A 16,426-nucleotide genomic window follows, 5' to 3' on the forward strand; every position below is an offset into this window, starting at 1 on the left:
TAAGTTAAGCCAGTATGGAACCTTGGTCAGACCACACTTCGGGTATTGTAAACAACTCTGGTCTCCATTTTATAAAAAGAATATATAGGCACCAGAGAAGGTTCAAAAAGATTTACCAGAATGATAGCAGTACAAAGAGGTTATACCTATCCAGAAAAATTGAACAGATCGGGCTCTTTTTTCCTAGAAAAGGGAAGACTGAGAAATGACCTGATAGAGGTCTTTAAGATTATGAAAGGATTTTCTAGGGTAGATGTAGAAAAGATGTTTCCATTTATGGGGGAGACCAGGACTTGGGGCCATAAATGTAAGGTAATTGCTAATAAATCTAATAGGAAATTCAGGAGAATTAGAATACTATCACAAGGAGTAGTTGAAGTGGCTAGAATAGATACATTTAAGGGGAAGCTAGATAAACACACAATGGAGAAGGAAATAGAGGATATGTTGATGGAGTTAGATGAGAAGGGCAGGAGGGGGCATTTGTGGATCAAAAACCCGTTGGGCCAAATGGAGTTTCTATGCAGTAAGTACTTTGTAATGCTATGTGATATCTGATTTAGGGGTTTTCAAAGGCTTTCAGACTGATCCAAAATGAAAGCAGAATCTGCCTTCTACTGGCATAACTTATGTATCATATTGCTTTGAAAATAATTACTTTGATGTGTATAGTCAGGCACATGATCCTGCGGCTCTGAGGCAAATGACATCAACTCCTTGGACATGTGACAGAAGTCTTCCCTGCTATATTTTGATTCTGCTTCATCTTGGGATTGCTATTCTGGCTCCTTAAAATGCAAACATATCAGCTTATATCTTACCACAGTCCTGATCTCTGATCAATTGCAAGGAATGGCAAATCACAGCAGTCTGTGGTACCACAAAGTTATGGTAATGCAGCAATTATTTTTACTGGACTTGTAATCGGAGGCCTGTCCTAACAATCCAGAGAATGTGTGTTCAAACCTTACCATGGTAGTCTGACAATCTGAATTCAGTTAAAGGAAATTTCAGAAATAAAAAGTTGTATCAGTAAATGTGACCATGAAGTTGTTGAATTGTCATAAAATACTAACTAGATCACTAATGACCTTTCAGGAAGGTAACACGCTGTCCTTAACCTGGTCTGGCCTCGGGGGGGCGTGAGGGTGGTTGATGTGGAGAACCTGTTGCCTTTTTGACGGCATGGAATTTTACCAGGGCTGGGGAAGGTTACCAGCGGTGGGCAGGGGGCCTCCATCACATGGGGAGGCCGCTCAATAAAAGGTGATGGCCTCCCTGCGAGCTTAGGGGGTGTCCCTCCTGATTGGGCACCCTGTGGTCCATGGAGGTCCCCCCGGGCAGCAAGGGCCATCCCCACTGAAAGACCCCCCCCCCAGCTGCCTTCAATAACGACCCTGTAAGATGTAACCTTTTTACCCTTGACTGGTTCGCAAAGGTTCGAACATGAGAATTATGAGATATAAGGAATCAGCACTCAAAGCTCAAATTAAACACAAATGATTTTATGAGATTTGGTAGGGACACTAGTTAACAATGCATAACACCCATTAGCAATACACCCATTAGCAATACACCTGTTTGCCACAAATATAAGGAATCTTTGGAAAGGGTGCAGAGGAGATTTACTAGGATGTTGCCTGGTATGGAGGGAAGGTCTTACGAGGAAAGGCTGAGGGACTTGAGGTTGTTTTCGTTGGAGAGAAGGAGGAGGAGAGGTGACTTAATAGAGACATATAAGATAATCAGAGGGTTAGATAGGGTGGATAGTGAGAGTCTTTTTCCTCGGATGGTGATGGCAAACACGATGGGACATAGCTTTAAGTTGAGGGGTGATAGATATAGGACAGATGTCAGAGGTAGTTTCTTTACTCAGAGAGTAGTAGGGGCGTGGAACGCCCTGCCTGCAACAGTAGTAGACTCACCAACTTTAAGGGCATTTAAGTGGTCATTGGATAGACATATGGATGAAAATTGAATAGTGTAGGTCAGATGGTTTCACAGGTCGGCGCAACATCGAGGGCCGAAGGGCCTGTACTGCGCTGTAATGTTCTATGTTCTATGAATCATACATAGAAGACCACTTTGTTCTCTTCAGTAGCTGACCAAGCCACTCGATTTAAGCACTGAATCACTATTTGCAATTATTTTTATACCTTTCTTTCTAAAGTGGGCAGGATGTTCTGTTGAGAACTTCATACTGTCCTACCAAAATCCACAATTGTCCAATGAGGCACTTAATTCTTTGCTCAAACTATGATATCAGAAGTTGCCTTGGCGATTCAGCATAGGTTTACATTTTCTTCAGTGAGATTTTCACCTCTCCTGGATGTTATAGATCCTTCAAAATTTTTATCAGTGTACCCAATAGCAACTTCTTTTCCTGGTCACACACATATTTCAAATTACTAATTTCCTACAAACTGTTGGTTGGTGAATTAAAGACAGAGTTTATCTGATAAAGCATATATTCTATTAAAAATATAGCTTCTTTTGGAGATAATTTATTTGCATTTCAAAGAAGGCAAACGGTGACAACATCAATCACCGTCAGTTTGTGTCATTCTCTCGCAACTTTTCAAAACACTTTGGACCATTAAAGCCGGCTAAATTAGGTATTTGAAACAAGATCATTTTTTTTTATCTTGTCAGGTAAACCCCCATTTGCCAAGACTGAGGCACACATGATTTTGCCACATGAACATTAAAACTTAAAATTACAAGCCTCTGGCTGGAAGGACATTTGCATAGAACCAGACAGTTTTGAAACAAAGGAATTGGTCCCCGCCCCAATACACAGAAAAAACTGGAAAAACCAGTCAGTCACGTGACCACCTGCTGGCCAACTAGGGGAGTTTTAAACTGGAAAAACAGAATTTGAACTCAGAACGCCGTGTGCTCCTGGAACTGAAGCAAGAATTACCCCGTCTCCTGTCTGCCCTCATTTCACTCTCAACAGCATTGGAAACCATTGAAGACACGTAAACTCAAAGACAGAAAAGTCTCCTACATGAACAAGGTTTAAGAAGAATACCCGGCCCCAATGAAATGCAAGACCATATCTTCAATCAAGGACTACAGCGAGCTTGAAGCACAGTAATAAGATATTGCCTCAAGCTGTTCCACTTTATCTTTTCTTCTCTTTTCTGTCCCTATCTGCATATGTGTATCGCGTGTGCATGCTAGCGTGGGCACGTCATATATCCGGAGGAGTGAACTGTATTAGAGTTTAAGTAAGTTTAATAAATTTCACTTTTCTCCTTTAAACCTGAGAAAACCTGGTGTGTTGGTTTCTTTGCCTTATAATTGGAAAGCTGTGAACAAGAATTCAAAAAAAAGGGGAGCTCAAAACACAATGTGTTTAAAAATAAAACCCTGTTACAATAAGACCAGGTAAAGACAGCAATAGACCTCTAGATACATTTCTCACCTGGTCGTAACAATCTTTTTGTGTTTTCAGACACATGGCTCCATGCTTTTGCACACATACATTTCTCCAAAGTTCTAACTCAGCATCAAAGCGAACCATAGCTTTGAAGTATGTCTGCTTCTTGGTTTCAACTCGATTTTTACAACTATTTTTTAAACATTCCATAACCTTAAAGTGTTTATTTTACCAGTGACTTTGTTTATCTTTAATGAAAACAGCTTGCAGCTGTTAACAGGTTACTTTAGTTCAAAAAGCCATTTTGGCGCGTGAGTGCCGGCCGCCGCCATGAATATGGCACCAGGACCGACGGTGGGAGCGGGTAAGTGTTTAATTCATTGCTTTACATACATTTAAATATTTAAATTTTGATGCTGCCACCAAGTGGTGGGGGGGAGGAGGGGCCGCTGCTGGCAATATGGGGCCAGGCTTTCTCGGCATCAGGTCTAGGGCGGGCCTCTCCCGGGGGCATTTTCTGGCCCCCACCCTGCCACGACCCCTGCGTCGGGGGGGTCAGTAAAATTCACTCCCATGTTTCTGCGCTGGACTACATTGGAAAAAATGTAGGACTCTAATCTGTTGCCTTTTTATGTTTTTCTGACCTGTGAGTTGTGGAAAAGATTTGGAAAACATCTAGATCTAAATCTTTCCCCATAGCCCTGCAAATATTTCCCCTTCAAGTATTTATTTAATTCCCTTTTAAAAGTTACTATTGAATGTGCTTTCACCACCCTTTCAGACCATGCATTCCAGACAACAACAACTCGCTGCATAAAATACATTTCTCATGTCACCTCTGGTTCTTTTGCTAATTACCTTAAATCCATATCCTTTGCATACCAACCTTTCTGTCACTGGAAACAGTTTCTCCTTATTTACACTATCAAAAACCTTCATGATTTTGAACACTTCTATTAATTCTGCCCCTAAACTTCTCTGCTCGAAGGAGAACAATCCCAGATTCTCCAGTCTCTCCACATAACTAATACATCTCCTCTGCACCCTCTGCAAGGTCTTGGCAGCCTTCCTAAAATGTAGTTTTCAGAAATGGCCACAATACTCCAGCTGAGGCCTAAACAAAAATGAAAATGTTCTCATTCACAGATACTGCTTGACCTGCTGAGCGTTTCCAGCATTTTTTGTTTTTATTACATAAAGTTGATGTTCTTCAAACTTTTTTGTCTGACTAGCCTTCAGAATCAAGGAAGAGCTAAAGAACAGTAGAAAGTTTCTGGAGGCTAAATTGGATACCGCCCCCCCCCCCCTAAATTTGAGTGCAGGGACCATGAAGCATGATTACCCCATGCCCAATGAAAGCCACGCAGACAGCTGCAAACTCTTTGTGCTGCCTGCTCATCTCCAAGGCAGTGGTAATCATCCCAGCATTAACTGTGCTGCTGTGTGGTTTCACTCTCAGCAGGCGGCTCAAATTCATGTGAGGTTAGCACTACTTAAGGCCAGCCTGCACCTCTTAAATGTGAAAATGCTTTGGCAACATTTGAAGACCTTCGGAAAGGATCCGAAATGGTGCAACAGGCAAAAGATCCTGCCCCCAGGTTTTTGGATGCTGCTTTGGCGTCACAGGTACAGGAGGTTACTGGAGGATGGAGGTTCTCTTCCCTTAAGAGGCCAGGAAGCCCTTCTGACAAGCCCTCAAGTGAGAGTGGAAAGCAGGTGGCTGTAGTGGTCACTGGAACCAGTCTGGTGCTGAGGATATGCACCCTCTGACTTTTGCCCATGTAATTTATTTCTTGTGGATAAACAGATTCATGTTAACAATGTTAGGGGGACCAATGCCTCAGAATCCAAGGCCTGTGGCTTTCATACAAAGCACCTGGCCAACTTTAACATGTTAGCAGAGTCAGAAACTACAATCAGGACAACAAACTTTTCAGATTTTATTTTATTTTATAATTTTATTAGCTGAATGTTTTAGGAACTGAGCTTCACAATGCTGGAGACACATGGGGAACGAGACTATAGAATCATAAAATGATACAGCATAGAAAGAGGCATTCAGACCATCACGAGAATGGTTCCAGGGATGAGGACCTTCAGTCATGAAGATAGATTGGAGAAGTTAGGACTGTTTTCCTTGGAGAAGAAAAGGCTGAGAAGAGATTTGATAGAGGTATTCAAAATCATGAGGGTTCTGGACAGAGTAGATGGAGAGAAACTGTTCCCACTCATGAAAGGATCGAGAACGAGAGGGTACAGATTTAAAGTATTTGGTAAGAGAAGCAAAAGTGACATGAGGAAAAACTTTTTCACGCAGCGAGTGGTTAAGGTCTGGAACGCGCTGCCTGAGAATATGGTGGAGGCAGGTTCAATTGGACAGTTATATGAAAAGGAAGAATGTGCAGGGTTATGGGGACGAGGCAGGGGAATAGAACTGAGGGAATTGCTCTTTCAGAGAGCCGGTGCGGACATGATGGGCTGAATGGGCTCCTTCTGCACTGTAACATTTCTGTGATTCTGTGATCAGACCTGTGCCAGCTCTTTGGCAGATTTATTGGAGGTTACATTGGGCTGTGTAGCACTCATTTCTTAGGTACTGCATGGCCACATAAAGAAAATGGAGTCCGAGATGAATGCACATTTCCAGTGGGAAGTGCTCAGGACACCATCTTGATCAAAGGGTTCGCAGGTCTAACAACTGTCAGCAGCATGCAGAGCAGTGAGATCATGACATGAATCAGTGGGCAATACTGATTTGACACCACTACTGCCATTTTAGAGCATCATACTCCAGCCTATGTTCTATATTAACTTCGCACAGCTGAACACAACATTAAACAGAATGAAGGAACCCCGACCAGCGCTAGTTAAGGAGAACGTGTACCATGCATAGGTTAGTTGCTGGATTATTTCTTCTGGCTGCTTGTTCAATTATACAGGTTTTTGGAGTTTTCCTATATGGGAATAAAATTTCAATAGTGCACAGGGAGTGATCCGCCTGGTGCTGAAACACTTTCTTTGGTCATTGAAAATCTTGTGCTGAAACAACATACTTCCAGACATGGTTTGCTTAGTAGAGTTTCCTCTTGGAATTGAGCACGACTGGGAAAATGAAGAGAGACTATGCATTTCCTTGAATTGAAAGGGATCCTACCCCCTCAATGTACAGCTGGTGTATGACTGCAGGCAACACATCATGCAGGGCAATACCCGTTATCCGAGCAGCAGTCACAATTCCTTCATTCTGCAGCAGTGCTCTATTACACCTGTATTTTACCCACCACAGCAGGTCAAAGGCTGACTACGGAGCGACAAGGTTTATCCACTCATGACAAGACTCACGACTCCAATCTGAAACCCACACACACATGAGCAGCAGACTTTTAACAAGAGCCATTCTGCCAAAAGGAACATTATAGAGCATACCAAGCAATGCTTCCGCTGCCTGGACCACTCCTGAAGAGCCCTGTATTACTCAGCTGAGTGGGTATCAAGATTTGTGCAGGTATGTTGCATGCTGCACAATACTGCTATTAAGAGGAAACAGCCCTTGCCACCACCTATCAGGCAAGAAACTGAGGAGCAGGAGCATGAGGAAGTGGGGGAGGAAGTGGAGGAGGAGGCAGTGCAACAGGGCGTGGAGGAACAGGATGAAGAAGGGAGGCTACAACATAGACAGTCCCTTCCTGCCCGGGCTCTCCATGTGATCAAACTTTTCATGAGTGATATCAACCACACCTCCCCATTCACCAACATTTCCCCAGTTCTTACTTTTTCTCTATCACTGGCCATCACACCATCCTTTTTCCACAACAGAAAAATAAAAGCCACCATAAAATGTACATCCAATCCAATTTTATATATTCACTCATTATATAATGGATAGAAAATTAAACTAATCACCTTTGTGCATTCCTTTCGCGCCTGGCTTCTATGCGCCTTTACCTCCCGTAGGGCTCCTACAAGAAGCTTCTGCAGTGTTTGCAGCTTGGGTTCCACTTGAAGAAACTGCAGATGGCCTTGCAGGGCAGCATTGAGCAGCTATGGGCCTAGAAGGCCCGGCTTCAGACTGCATCATTCCAACCTGAGCTGCAGCAGTCTGACCTGGCTGACTGACAGGCAACAGAGCACTGGCAGAGTAGCAGGGCTGGAGGCAGGCATACTGTCACACTGAGAGATTACAGCTTAATCCACGGAGCCACCGCCACTCTCTCGGGGCAATTCCTCAACAATATACCCAATGTCATGTTGGCCTTGAATATGTTAGTGTGGGCCCTAATGTCTTTTAAGGACCTTCGATTGAAATTTGTTGGTATTGAGGCCTGCAGAGTTCAGTTTTTGGTTCTTTATGCAGCCATAAGGTAAGGAGATTTTTGAAAGTTACCATTGAATTTCATTAAAGGGAGTAGGAGAGATTTTCCTGTCTTTATAGCACTTCTGAAAGCTACTGACAATGCACCATTATCTTAGAACGGTATTATAAGACATACCTGTTCCCTGAATCAACTGGAAAATAATTTTTAGTGCATTTCTTTTTGCTTTTATCACAGATCAGGTTGGACGTGCATCTGCCTGTGGGAATGTGAGACCCTGGTATATTTTTTCCCCAGCCCATATTGAGGGGGAGGTTAATCAATTCCCAATGGATATTCCTTTGATAGAATGGGGGAGGAGGAGAGTCTGGAAGCAAGGAGACTGAAGCAGAATATAAGGAGAATGCAACATCCACTGTGGGTCGAAGTGCTGTACTGATGCAATGCTGCCAGCATATCTAGCCCTAATGTGTCTCCAGTATTTTGAAACTTAGTATCCTGGAACATTAAGCTAACAAGCTTATTTGTCTGGAAATTTGTTCTGAAAGTTGTTGACCTTATTGCAGTTTATGATTGTTAAAACTGGCAAAGTGCTGCATATGAAAGTCACACAGGCCTTGGGATGTGAGGCTGCGTTGTATGATCCCATCAACATTAGTAACATTAATTTGCTTATCTACATCATCAAAATGGTCTGGGTAAAAGTCAGAAACTTCCTGTTCCCCTTTAATTTTTCCTTGATTCCCAAGGTTGTTCAGACAAAAGAATCCAATGAACATCAGCTTTATGTGCTGAGAGAAATAAGAGTTAATGTTTCAGGTCAATAAGCTTTCATCAGAGCAAGTTAGAGATTTAACATTTCCGAAGCAAATACAAAGACAGAGAAACAGCATTGTGGGGGGTGGGGTGGGGTGGAGGGGGGGGGGGGGGGGGTGGGGGGTGGGAAGGGGCGCGAAGGCGCTGATGAGGAAAGAACAAAAGAGAAGGCCTGTGGGGGACAGAAGTGATTAAATGACAAAAGGGGTAATGGTGCAAGACAAAAGGGGATAATAATGAGACAAGTAAAGAAACAAAAGATGGGTCCAGAGGAGGTGTAAATGGTTACTGTTGTACAAAAAAACACAAAAGCACAAAAAAATGAGACTCATGGGGCTGAATTTTACCAGCCTCTCGATGTCAGTAGTTGTGGCAGGGGGGCCCGTAAAATACTTACAGGAGCGGCCCATCACGACACCCGATGCCGAGAAGGCCCCACTGCATTTTACTGGTGGCGGCGAGGCCTCGGTGCGGCCCCCCCCCACCCCCGCTGCCAAGCGGCGGGGCCTTCATTTAAATATTAAAATTAATTAAGATAAGATGCAAATAAACTTAAATAAATGAAAATACTGCAGATGCTGGAAATCTGAAACACAAACAAGAAATCTGGAAATACCCAGCTGGTCTGGCAGCATCTGTGGAGAGAGAAGCAGAGTTAACGTTTCAGGTCAGTGACCCTTCATCAGAACTGGCAAATATTAGAAATGTAAAAGGTTTTAAGCAAGTAAAGCAGGGGGTGGGGCAAGAGATAACAAAAGAGAAGGTGTTGATAGGACAAGGTCACAGAGAATAACTGACCAGAAGGTCATGGAGCAAAGGCAAACGGTATGTTAATAGTGTGCTGACAGACAAAGTGTTAGTACAGGGAGGGTGTTAATGGACAGAAAACTGAGCAGCCCTGGCCCCAAGCACAAACATGAAAAAAACAGTGGGTGAGCACAGTAGAAATGAACTAAACAAACTAAAGTAAAATAAACAAATCAAAAAGAAAAAAGAAAAAAGTAACTAAAAATAAAAAGGGGGGCCTGTCATGCTCTGAAATGATTGAACTCAATGTTCAGTCCAGCAGGCTGTAGTGTGCCTAATCGGTAAATGTTCCTCGAGCTTGCGTTGATGTTCACTGGAACACTGCAGCAATCCCAGTTCAGAGATGTGAGCATGAGAGCAGAGGGGTGTGTTGAAATGGCAAGCAACCGGAAGCTCGGGGTCATGCTTTCAGACTGAGCGGAGGTGTTCTGCAAAGCAGTCACCCAGACTGCGTTTGGTCTCCCCAATGTAGAGGAGACCACATTGTGAGCAGCGAATACAGCACAATATAAATAAACTTACCTTGTTCCGGTGGCTGACCCACACTGATTTTACAGCCGCCAGCCACAGCTCTTGCGCCATATAAACTACGTACGGAGTTGCGAGGTGAGACACTGGTGGGGAGGGGGGAGGACTGAAATTTTCAGGGCGGGGTGGGGGGGGGGAACCTTTCTAATTGGCTGTGCGGATGGTGGGAAGGGGTCGAAGGGTAAATGTGACGAGGTTGGGGGGAAATTCGGGGTGGGAATAAATTATTGTTTGTCATATAAAACAACCATAGCGGTGGGGATTGTGAAAGGGCTTCCAGCTTTTGATTATTTTTAAAAAAATTAATGATTATTTCTCTTTAAAAATTAAAATTTTGCTAAGATCTTGAAGCCCTTTAAAAATGGTGCTGGTGACTGCGCGGTGGTGTTGGACGCCATTTCCGGGGATGGAGTGGCCGCCCCCTTTACGTCACCGAGGGCGGCCATTTCGCCCCCTCCACTTAAATGAGCCCCCACGTGAAATATCACAGGGGCTCAGCAGCAGCACTTCCATTTCTGAAGGCTGCCAACTTCATGATCATTTTTGTGTATTAGGTGTTACGATCAAGGCGGGAGGAGTGCACTGTTTTTTCTAGTTCCACTTCTTCACAGGTCACACCATATATTTAAATGTTTACCCAGTTACTGATAGACTGTATTCTTTATCCTAGAATAAAATACACCAACCAGGTTTCTCTAGTAAACAACAAAATTATCAGTTTATTATAAAACAAGACATAACCAGTAACAAAGCAAAGGATTAACAAACAGCATGAAATATGAAAGTTCCCTTTTATCTTAGCCCTTCACACACACACACAAACTCATACACTGGTTAACTGAAAAAATAGAGATTTTCTCTGTGGAGTTCTGTTACCAAAAAAGAAACAAAAAAGAATACTTTGGTCAAAACTTGAAGAAAAAAGAGAAGATATGGAAAGATGTCAGTTGTCCCTTTTTGGTTTGGCATCCCAAATACGTGCAGATAGCTGTCACAGGGATCTTCCTCGAACAGGTCTTTTCAGGTGAAATTGAAGATTGGTTTGGCAGGTTTTCCAGGTGAAATGTGGCAACAGGGGTTTCTGGCAGACCTTTCAGGAGGAATGCAGCATCAATTTCTCTATTTCTTACACTCGCTTCTAAGAGCTTCTCAAAGAGATGGAAAAGTTGGCAGGCTTTTCAAAGAGATGGAAAAGGATGAGCTGGGGTTTTGTCCTTGGCAGGTTGATTTTTAAACTCCTTTCAAAACACTGTCCAAACCCCAACTGACTGTCCAAACAATATCTCCAGCAATGGTCAAGCCTCAGTTTTCCCAAATCAAACAATGTCCATAATTCTAAAATACGAGTCCTCAAAAAAAAACTTAGCAAAAATACAGAATACAAGGAGAATGCAAACACCCATTGTCAAGGCCCTAAACTGTGGAATTCCCTTCCTCCCTCTCTTCCTCTCCACCTCTCTTTCCTCCTTTGCCCAATATCTCTGGTTGACCTGCATATGTCAGGATTTTCTTTTGCTTTGAAGAGGTGAACTTTAAACTGACAGATTGAGATTTCATGGTCATCATTAAATTTTTGGCCTCTACCCACAGTAAGGGATACTATCAAGTAGCATATGTTTCCCTATGGGGATTCTTCTGTATAAAGTATTGATAATAGAAAGGAGGAAAGGTGTGTGAGGCAAATCTGCTACTCCTGCTCACAATATGACTATAGGCCCCAAGATCTTATGAGAGTATAAGTGAGGAGCTTTGTCTTCACAGACTGATTCACAAAGGAACCCCGGATGACCTCTGCCAGCTTCTGCACACTGATCTGCACCCCAGAATTGAAAAGCAGAGAGGTTATGTTAAACTTGTGTCGAGCCTTGGTTAGATCACACCTGGGGTACTCTGCATAATATAAGTAATATGATATAAATATAATATAATGATATATAAAGGATATAGAGGGAACTGGAGAAGGTGCAGAAAAGATTTTCGAGAATGAACCAGAACTGGGGGGGGTTATACCTGCCAGGTTAGATTGAACAAGCTGGGACTCTTTTCTCTAGAAAAGAGAATACTGAGGTGTGATCTGTTAGAGGTTGTTAAGATTATGAAAGGGTTTGAAAGACTTTGAGAAGATGTTTCCATTTTTGGGGAGACCAGATTAGGGGCTATGATAGTCACTAATAAATCCAATAAGGAATTCAGGAGAATCTTTTTTTCCCAGAGAGTGGTTAGAATGGATCTCACTACCATGCAATATAGTTGAGGCGAATAGTATCGATGCATTTAAGGGGAAGCTAGATAAACACATGAGTGATAAAGGAATTGAGAATATGTTGAGGGTTTGGATGAAGAAGGGTAGGAGGAGTCTCATGTGGAGCATAAACACCAGCATGGGCCTGTTGGGCTGAATGATCTGTTTCTATGCAGTAAGTACTATGTCATAATATGTAATATTCGGTTCCCTTTTGAAAGTTATTATTGAATCTGCTTCCACCACCCTTTCAGGCAGTGCATTCCAGATCATAACAATTCACCGCGTAAAAAAATCCTCCTCACCTCCCCTCTGGTTCTTTTTCCAATCATATTAAATTTACATTCTCTGGTTACTAGCTCTCCCTCCAGTGGAAACAGTTTCTCCTTATTTACTTGATGAGAATCCTTCATCATTTTCAATGCCTCAATTAAGTCTCCCTTTATCCTTCTCTGTTCTAAGGAGAACAATCTCAGCTTCTCTAGTCTCTTCACAAAACTGAAGTTCCTCATCCCTGCTATCATTCTGGTAAATCTGTGCATCCTGTCCAAGACCTTGACATCCTTTTTATAGCGCAATACTCAAAACTGAACAAAATACTCCAGGTGAAACCTAACCAGTGAATTCTAAAGGTTTAGCATAACTTCTTTGCTTTTGTATTCTAAGCCTTTATTTATAAAGCCAACTTGTCTTGTCACCCTCAAAGATTTATGTATGTATATTCTCAGTTCTCTCTGTTCCTGCACCCCCTTTAAAATTGTAGCTAATTGAAGTTTAATTCGTTTTTTCAACTGACCAAACTTCTTTCAGCACTGTGTCCAGGTCCTCAGGGCTAGACTCAGGGCTGGCATTGACCATTATGGCCACCTGCTCCCATTACCTTCTCAGGACTTGTCTAGAGGGTCTGGATGTAACATTTCTGTCTATCTGATGTGAGTGTGGTAATACAGGAAAGGATGGTTGATCCAGTAGTAATGCTGCAAGTGGATAGTGGTGTGTCAACAAACTACTTTGGAAGAAAAGTGAAAATACAGCAATTTCTGAACATGATCAACTCAGTAAAGTAATGGAAAAAGTATCCAAAATAATCACACATCTATTCATCCATTGGGAATTGCTTTGTGATGTTCTGAGATCATAAAATCTGCCATATTCTTTCTCATGGGATATTTCTAACTCATGAGATAGTTTCAAACATTTACAAAAGTCTTTGAAGTTTTGTAAGGATGGCTGAAGCATGACCAGAAAGAGTTTCAGCAATATTCCTGAGGGGTAGCTTAAAAATTTCATACTTGCTGTACCTAATGCTGAATTTTGCAGTAATGTGCAAGATGAAACAGTGTTTATTAATATGTGCTGTTCAGTTTCATATAACTCATTTTTGCACATTTTTCTATGGAACCAGTTTAGATTAAAATAGCAAGAAATACGTGCATAGTCGCTGAGATTGTACATGTAACAACCTGGTGTCTTATCCCTTTTAGAGTTAATGCTTTGAACCACTGTTGTTCATTATCCAGATCAAAGCTAAGGGCAGCTAAACTGGATTACCCTAGAAATCGGGTGTGGGAATCATGATGCATGATTACCCCACACCTGTTCAAAATGATGCAGGCAGCCAAAAACTTCATGCTGCCTGCTAATTATAATGATTGTGCTGTGCAGTCCAGCACTAAACCCACTGATAAGTGGCTGCATGCTTCAGCAGGGGCACAAGTTCTTGTGAGGCGAGCACCACTTAAAACTAGTGTGCAATACTTATAGCCAGACTGCACCACTTAAAGGCAAGATGCATTCTGGCTGTAACAGAGGCTGAAACTGCTTGAAGAAGAGTGGAAGACCTGGAGGAAGCAATAGAAATGGTACAACAGACAAGAGAACATCCCCCAAGTTTCACAGATGCCACAATGGAGGCCTTGGCGTAGGAGGTGGACAGAAGGCGGGAGGTTCTCTTCCCTCAGGGGGCCAACAGACCCTCCAAACAAGTCCTGAGAAGGTAATGGGAGCAGGCGGCCATAGTAGTCAATGCCAGTAGTATAGCCCTGAGGACCTGGGCGCAGTGCTGAAAGAAGTTTAATGATCTCACAAGAGTGATCAAGGTCAGTGAATGCATCCTCACAAGCCATATCCTACAAACTGCACCACTAGCATCACACACTGCTCCATTCACCCTATCCCCTTCACCCGCTTACCAACAGTTTATATCGACCACCACTGACACCTCACATTCATATGCTTCACCTCACCCTCACATACTCAGCACTTCTGGAAGTCACACAGTCATATCTCACAGCTTGCACCCAATCATGCAGCCCCGCCCCCCCATCTGACAAGAATGAGGCATATTAATTTCGCCACATGGACATTAAATTTCAAATTGTTGCTGGGAAGAAGAGAAGGCCTATTATAGGGGCTGTCAGACCGGCTAGAAAGACATTTTTTCATATTAACAGACAGTATTTGAAAGGACAAAGGGGCTATTCCCTGCTCCAATTTAACCCACAATGAACCTTTGATCACCAGGTATTGTGTGTAGAGGTGACATTCCAAGGTCTGCTAGGACAAGACAATCCACAAGGGCCAGGACTAGTTAAATAAGCTAGTGACATGACTAACTGGGTGTTGCAGGTTTTTTTGAACTTGCCACAGAGAATTTGAACTCAGAAAGCTCTTGGCTCCTGGATTGAAAAGAGCCTCTCCTGTCTGCTCCCATCTCTTTCTCACCAGCTTCGGAATCCATTGAAGAAACATGAACCCCAAGAGAGAAAAGTCTCCTGCAGTGAACAAGGTTTAAGAAGAATACTGGGCCCCAACGAAAAGCAAGAATTACCTACAGGCAAGGACTATACAGTGAACTTGAAGAACCGTAACAATTCGTCAGATATTGCCTCAAACTTTTTCACTTTATTTTACTTCTGCTATTTTCTGTCCCTATTTGCATGTGTGTATCGCGTGTGCATGCTAGGGTGGGCGCATCATGTATCTATAGGTGTTAACTAAATTAGAGTTTAAGTTTAAGTTTTAATACATTTCACTTTTATTCTTTAAATCTAAGAAAACCTGTTTGTGCACATTTCTTTGCCTTATAATTGGAAAGTGGTGAACAAGGATTCACCAAGGGAGAGCTAAAAACATGGTGTGTTTAAAATTAAACCCTGTTACAGTAAGACCAGGTGAAGGCTGAGAGGGACCCCTAGACACCTTTCTCACTAGGTCATAAAAACACACCGCCAGCTATTCAACTGTGGCAGGCATATCACCCAAACACATTGCACCACACTCACTGCCACACTTGCCTCTCTCTTGCAGGACAAGGAGGCCCATAATAGATGGCAGCAGCAGCAAACCAGTGGCAGGGCAGGCATGACTGCATATACTGACCCGCGTGGAGTGAACATCACAGAGACCATGACCAGCGGCATCTCGAAAACCATCGAGGATCATGGTATGTTCCTACTTTGTGTGCCTTCTCAAATTCCATTTTTCCCTCATCTTGCAATTTGCTATGATGTACAAGCTGCAGATGCACCTTTTGATTTCCCCTGCTTTCCTCACCCCAATCTTGTCCTTGTGCAGTTATGTTTATACCCAAGAACTGCCGCCTGGCTAGCCAGTGTTGCCAGGAGCTGAAGGCCTAGAGAGAGAACAGACCGAACAGGAAGATACACTGCCACCCCCTTGATCTAACATGCACAGCCACCAGCTCAGATACTGGCACTGCTAGTATTGAAGCAGGACCTGCGTGGAGTGAGCCATTGGACATGAGTGGGCTGCAGTCAGGCCAGGGAAAATGATTGTATGGGTGCCAGTTTAACAGAGGACAAAATTGCACATTAGTTCTGCTGCAGAGGACTTAAATGAGGACGTCAATGGGATGGCCTATAGAAAAAGGCTGAAGAGGTACAAATGCTTGCTGTATTGACAGGCCAACCAGAGAGTTTGTTGTCACTATCAAGGAGCACGTTGGAATCTGGCTCCAGCTCGGTACATGGCTTTGTGCAAAGCTTGGAGTTCATTCCCTCTGGGGTGGAAGTGGCGGCCAACTCCATGAGAGTTCTGATGAAAGGTCACAGACCTGAAACGTTAACACAGTTCCTCTCTCCACGGATGCTGCCAGACCTGCTGAGTATTTCCAGTATTTTCTGTTTTTATTCCGTGAGAACACTTGCGGACCCAGCTGTGATGCATGGCTGATGTCTCAACTTCCATTGCATCAAGTCACACAATGTCTAAGTGCTGTAGTGGAAGCTAAGATTGAGATCATGAAATCTCAGCTTGTTGTCATGCAGGCTAAGACTGCCTCCAACATGACTGCGGAGCCAATGCTGTAAGGGG

Source organism: Heterodontus francisci, chromosome 4, assembly GCF_036365525.1.
Source record: "Heterodontus francisci isolate sHetFra1 chromosome 4, sHetFra1.hap1, whole genome shotgun sequence".
Taxonomy (NCBI): Eukaryota; Metazoa; Chordata; class Chondrichthyes; order Heterodontiformes; family Heterodontidae; genus Heterodontus; species Heterodontus francisci.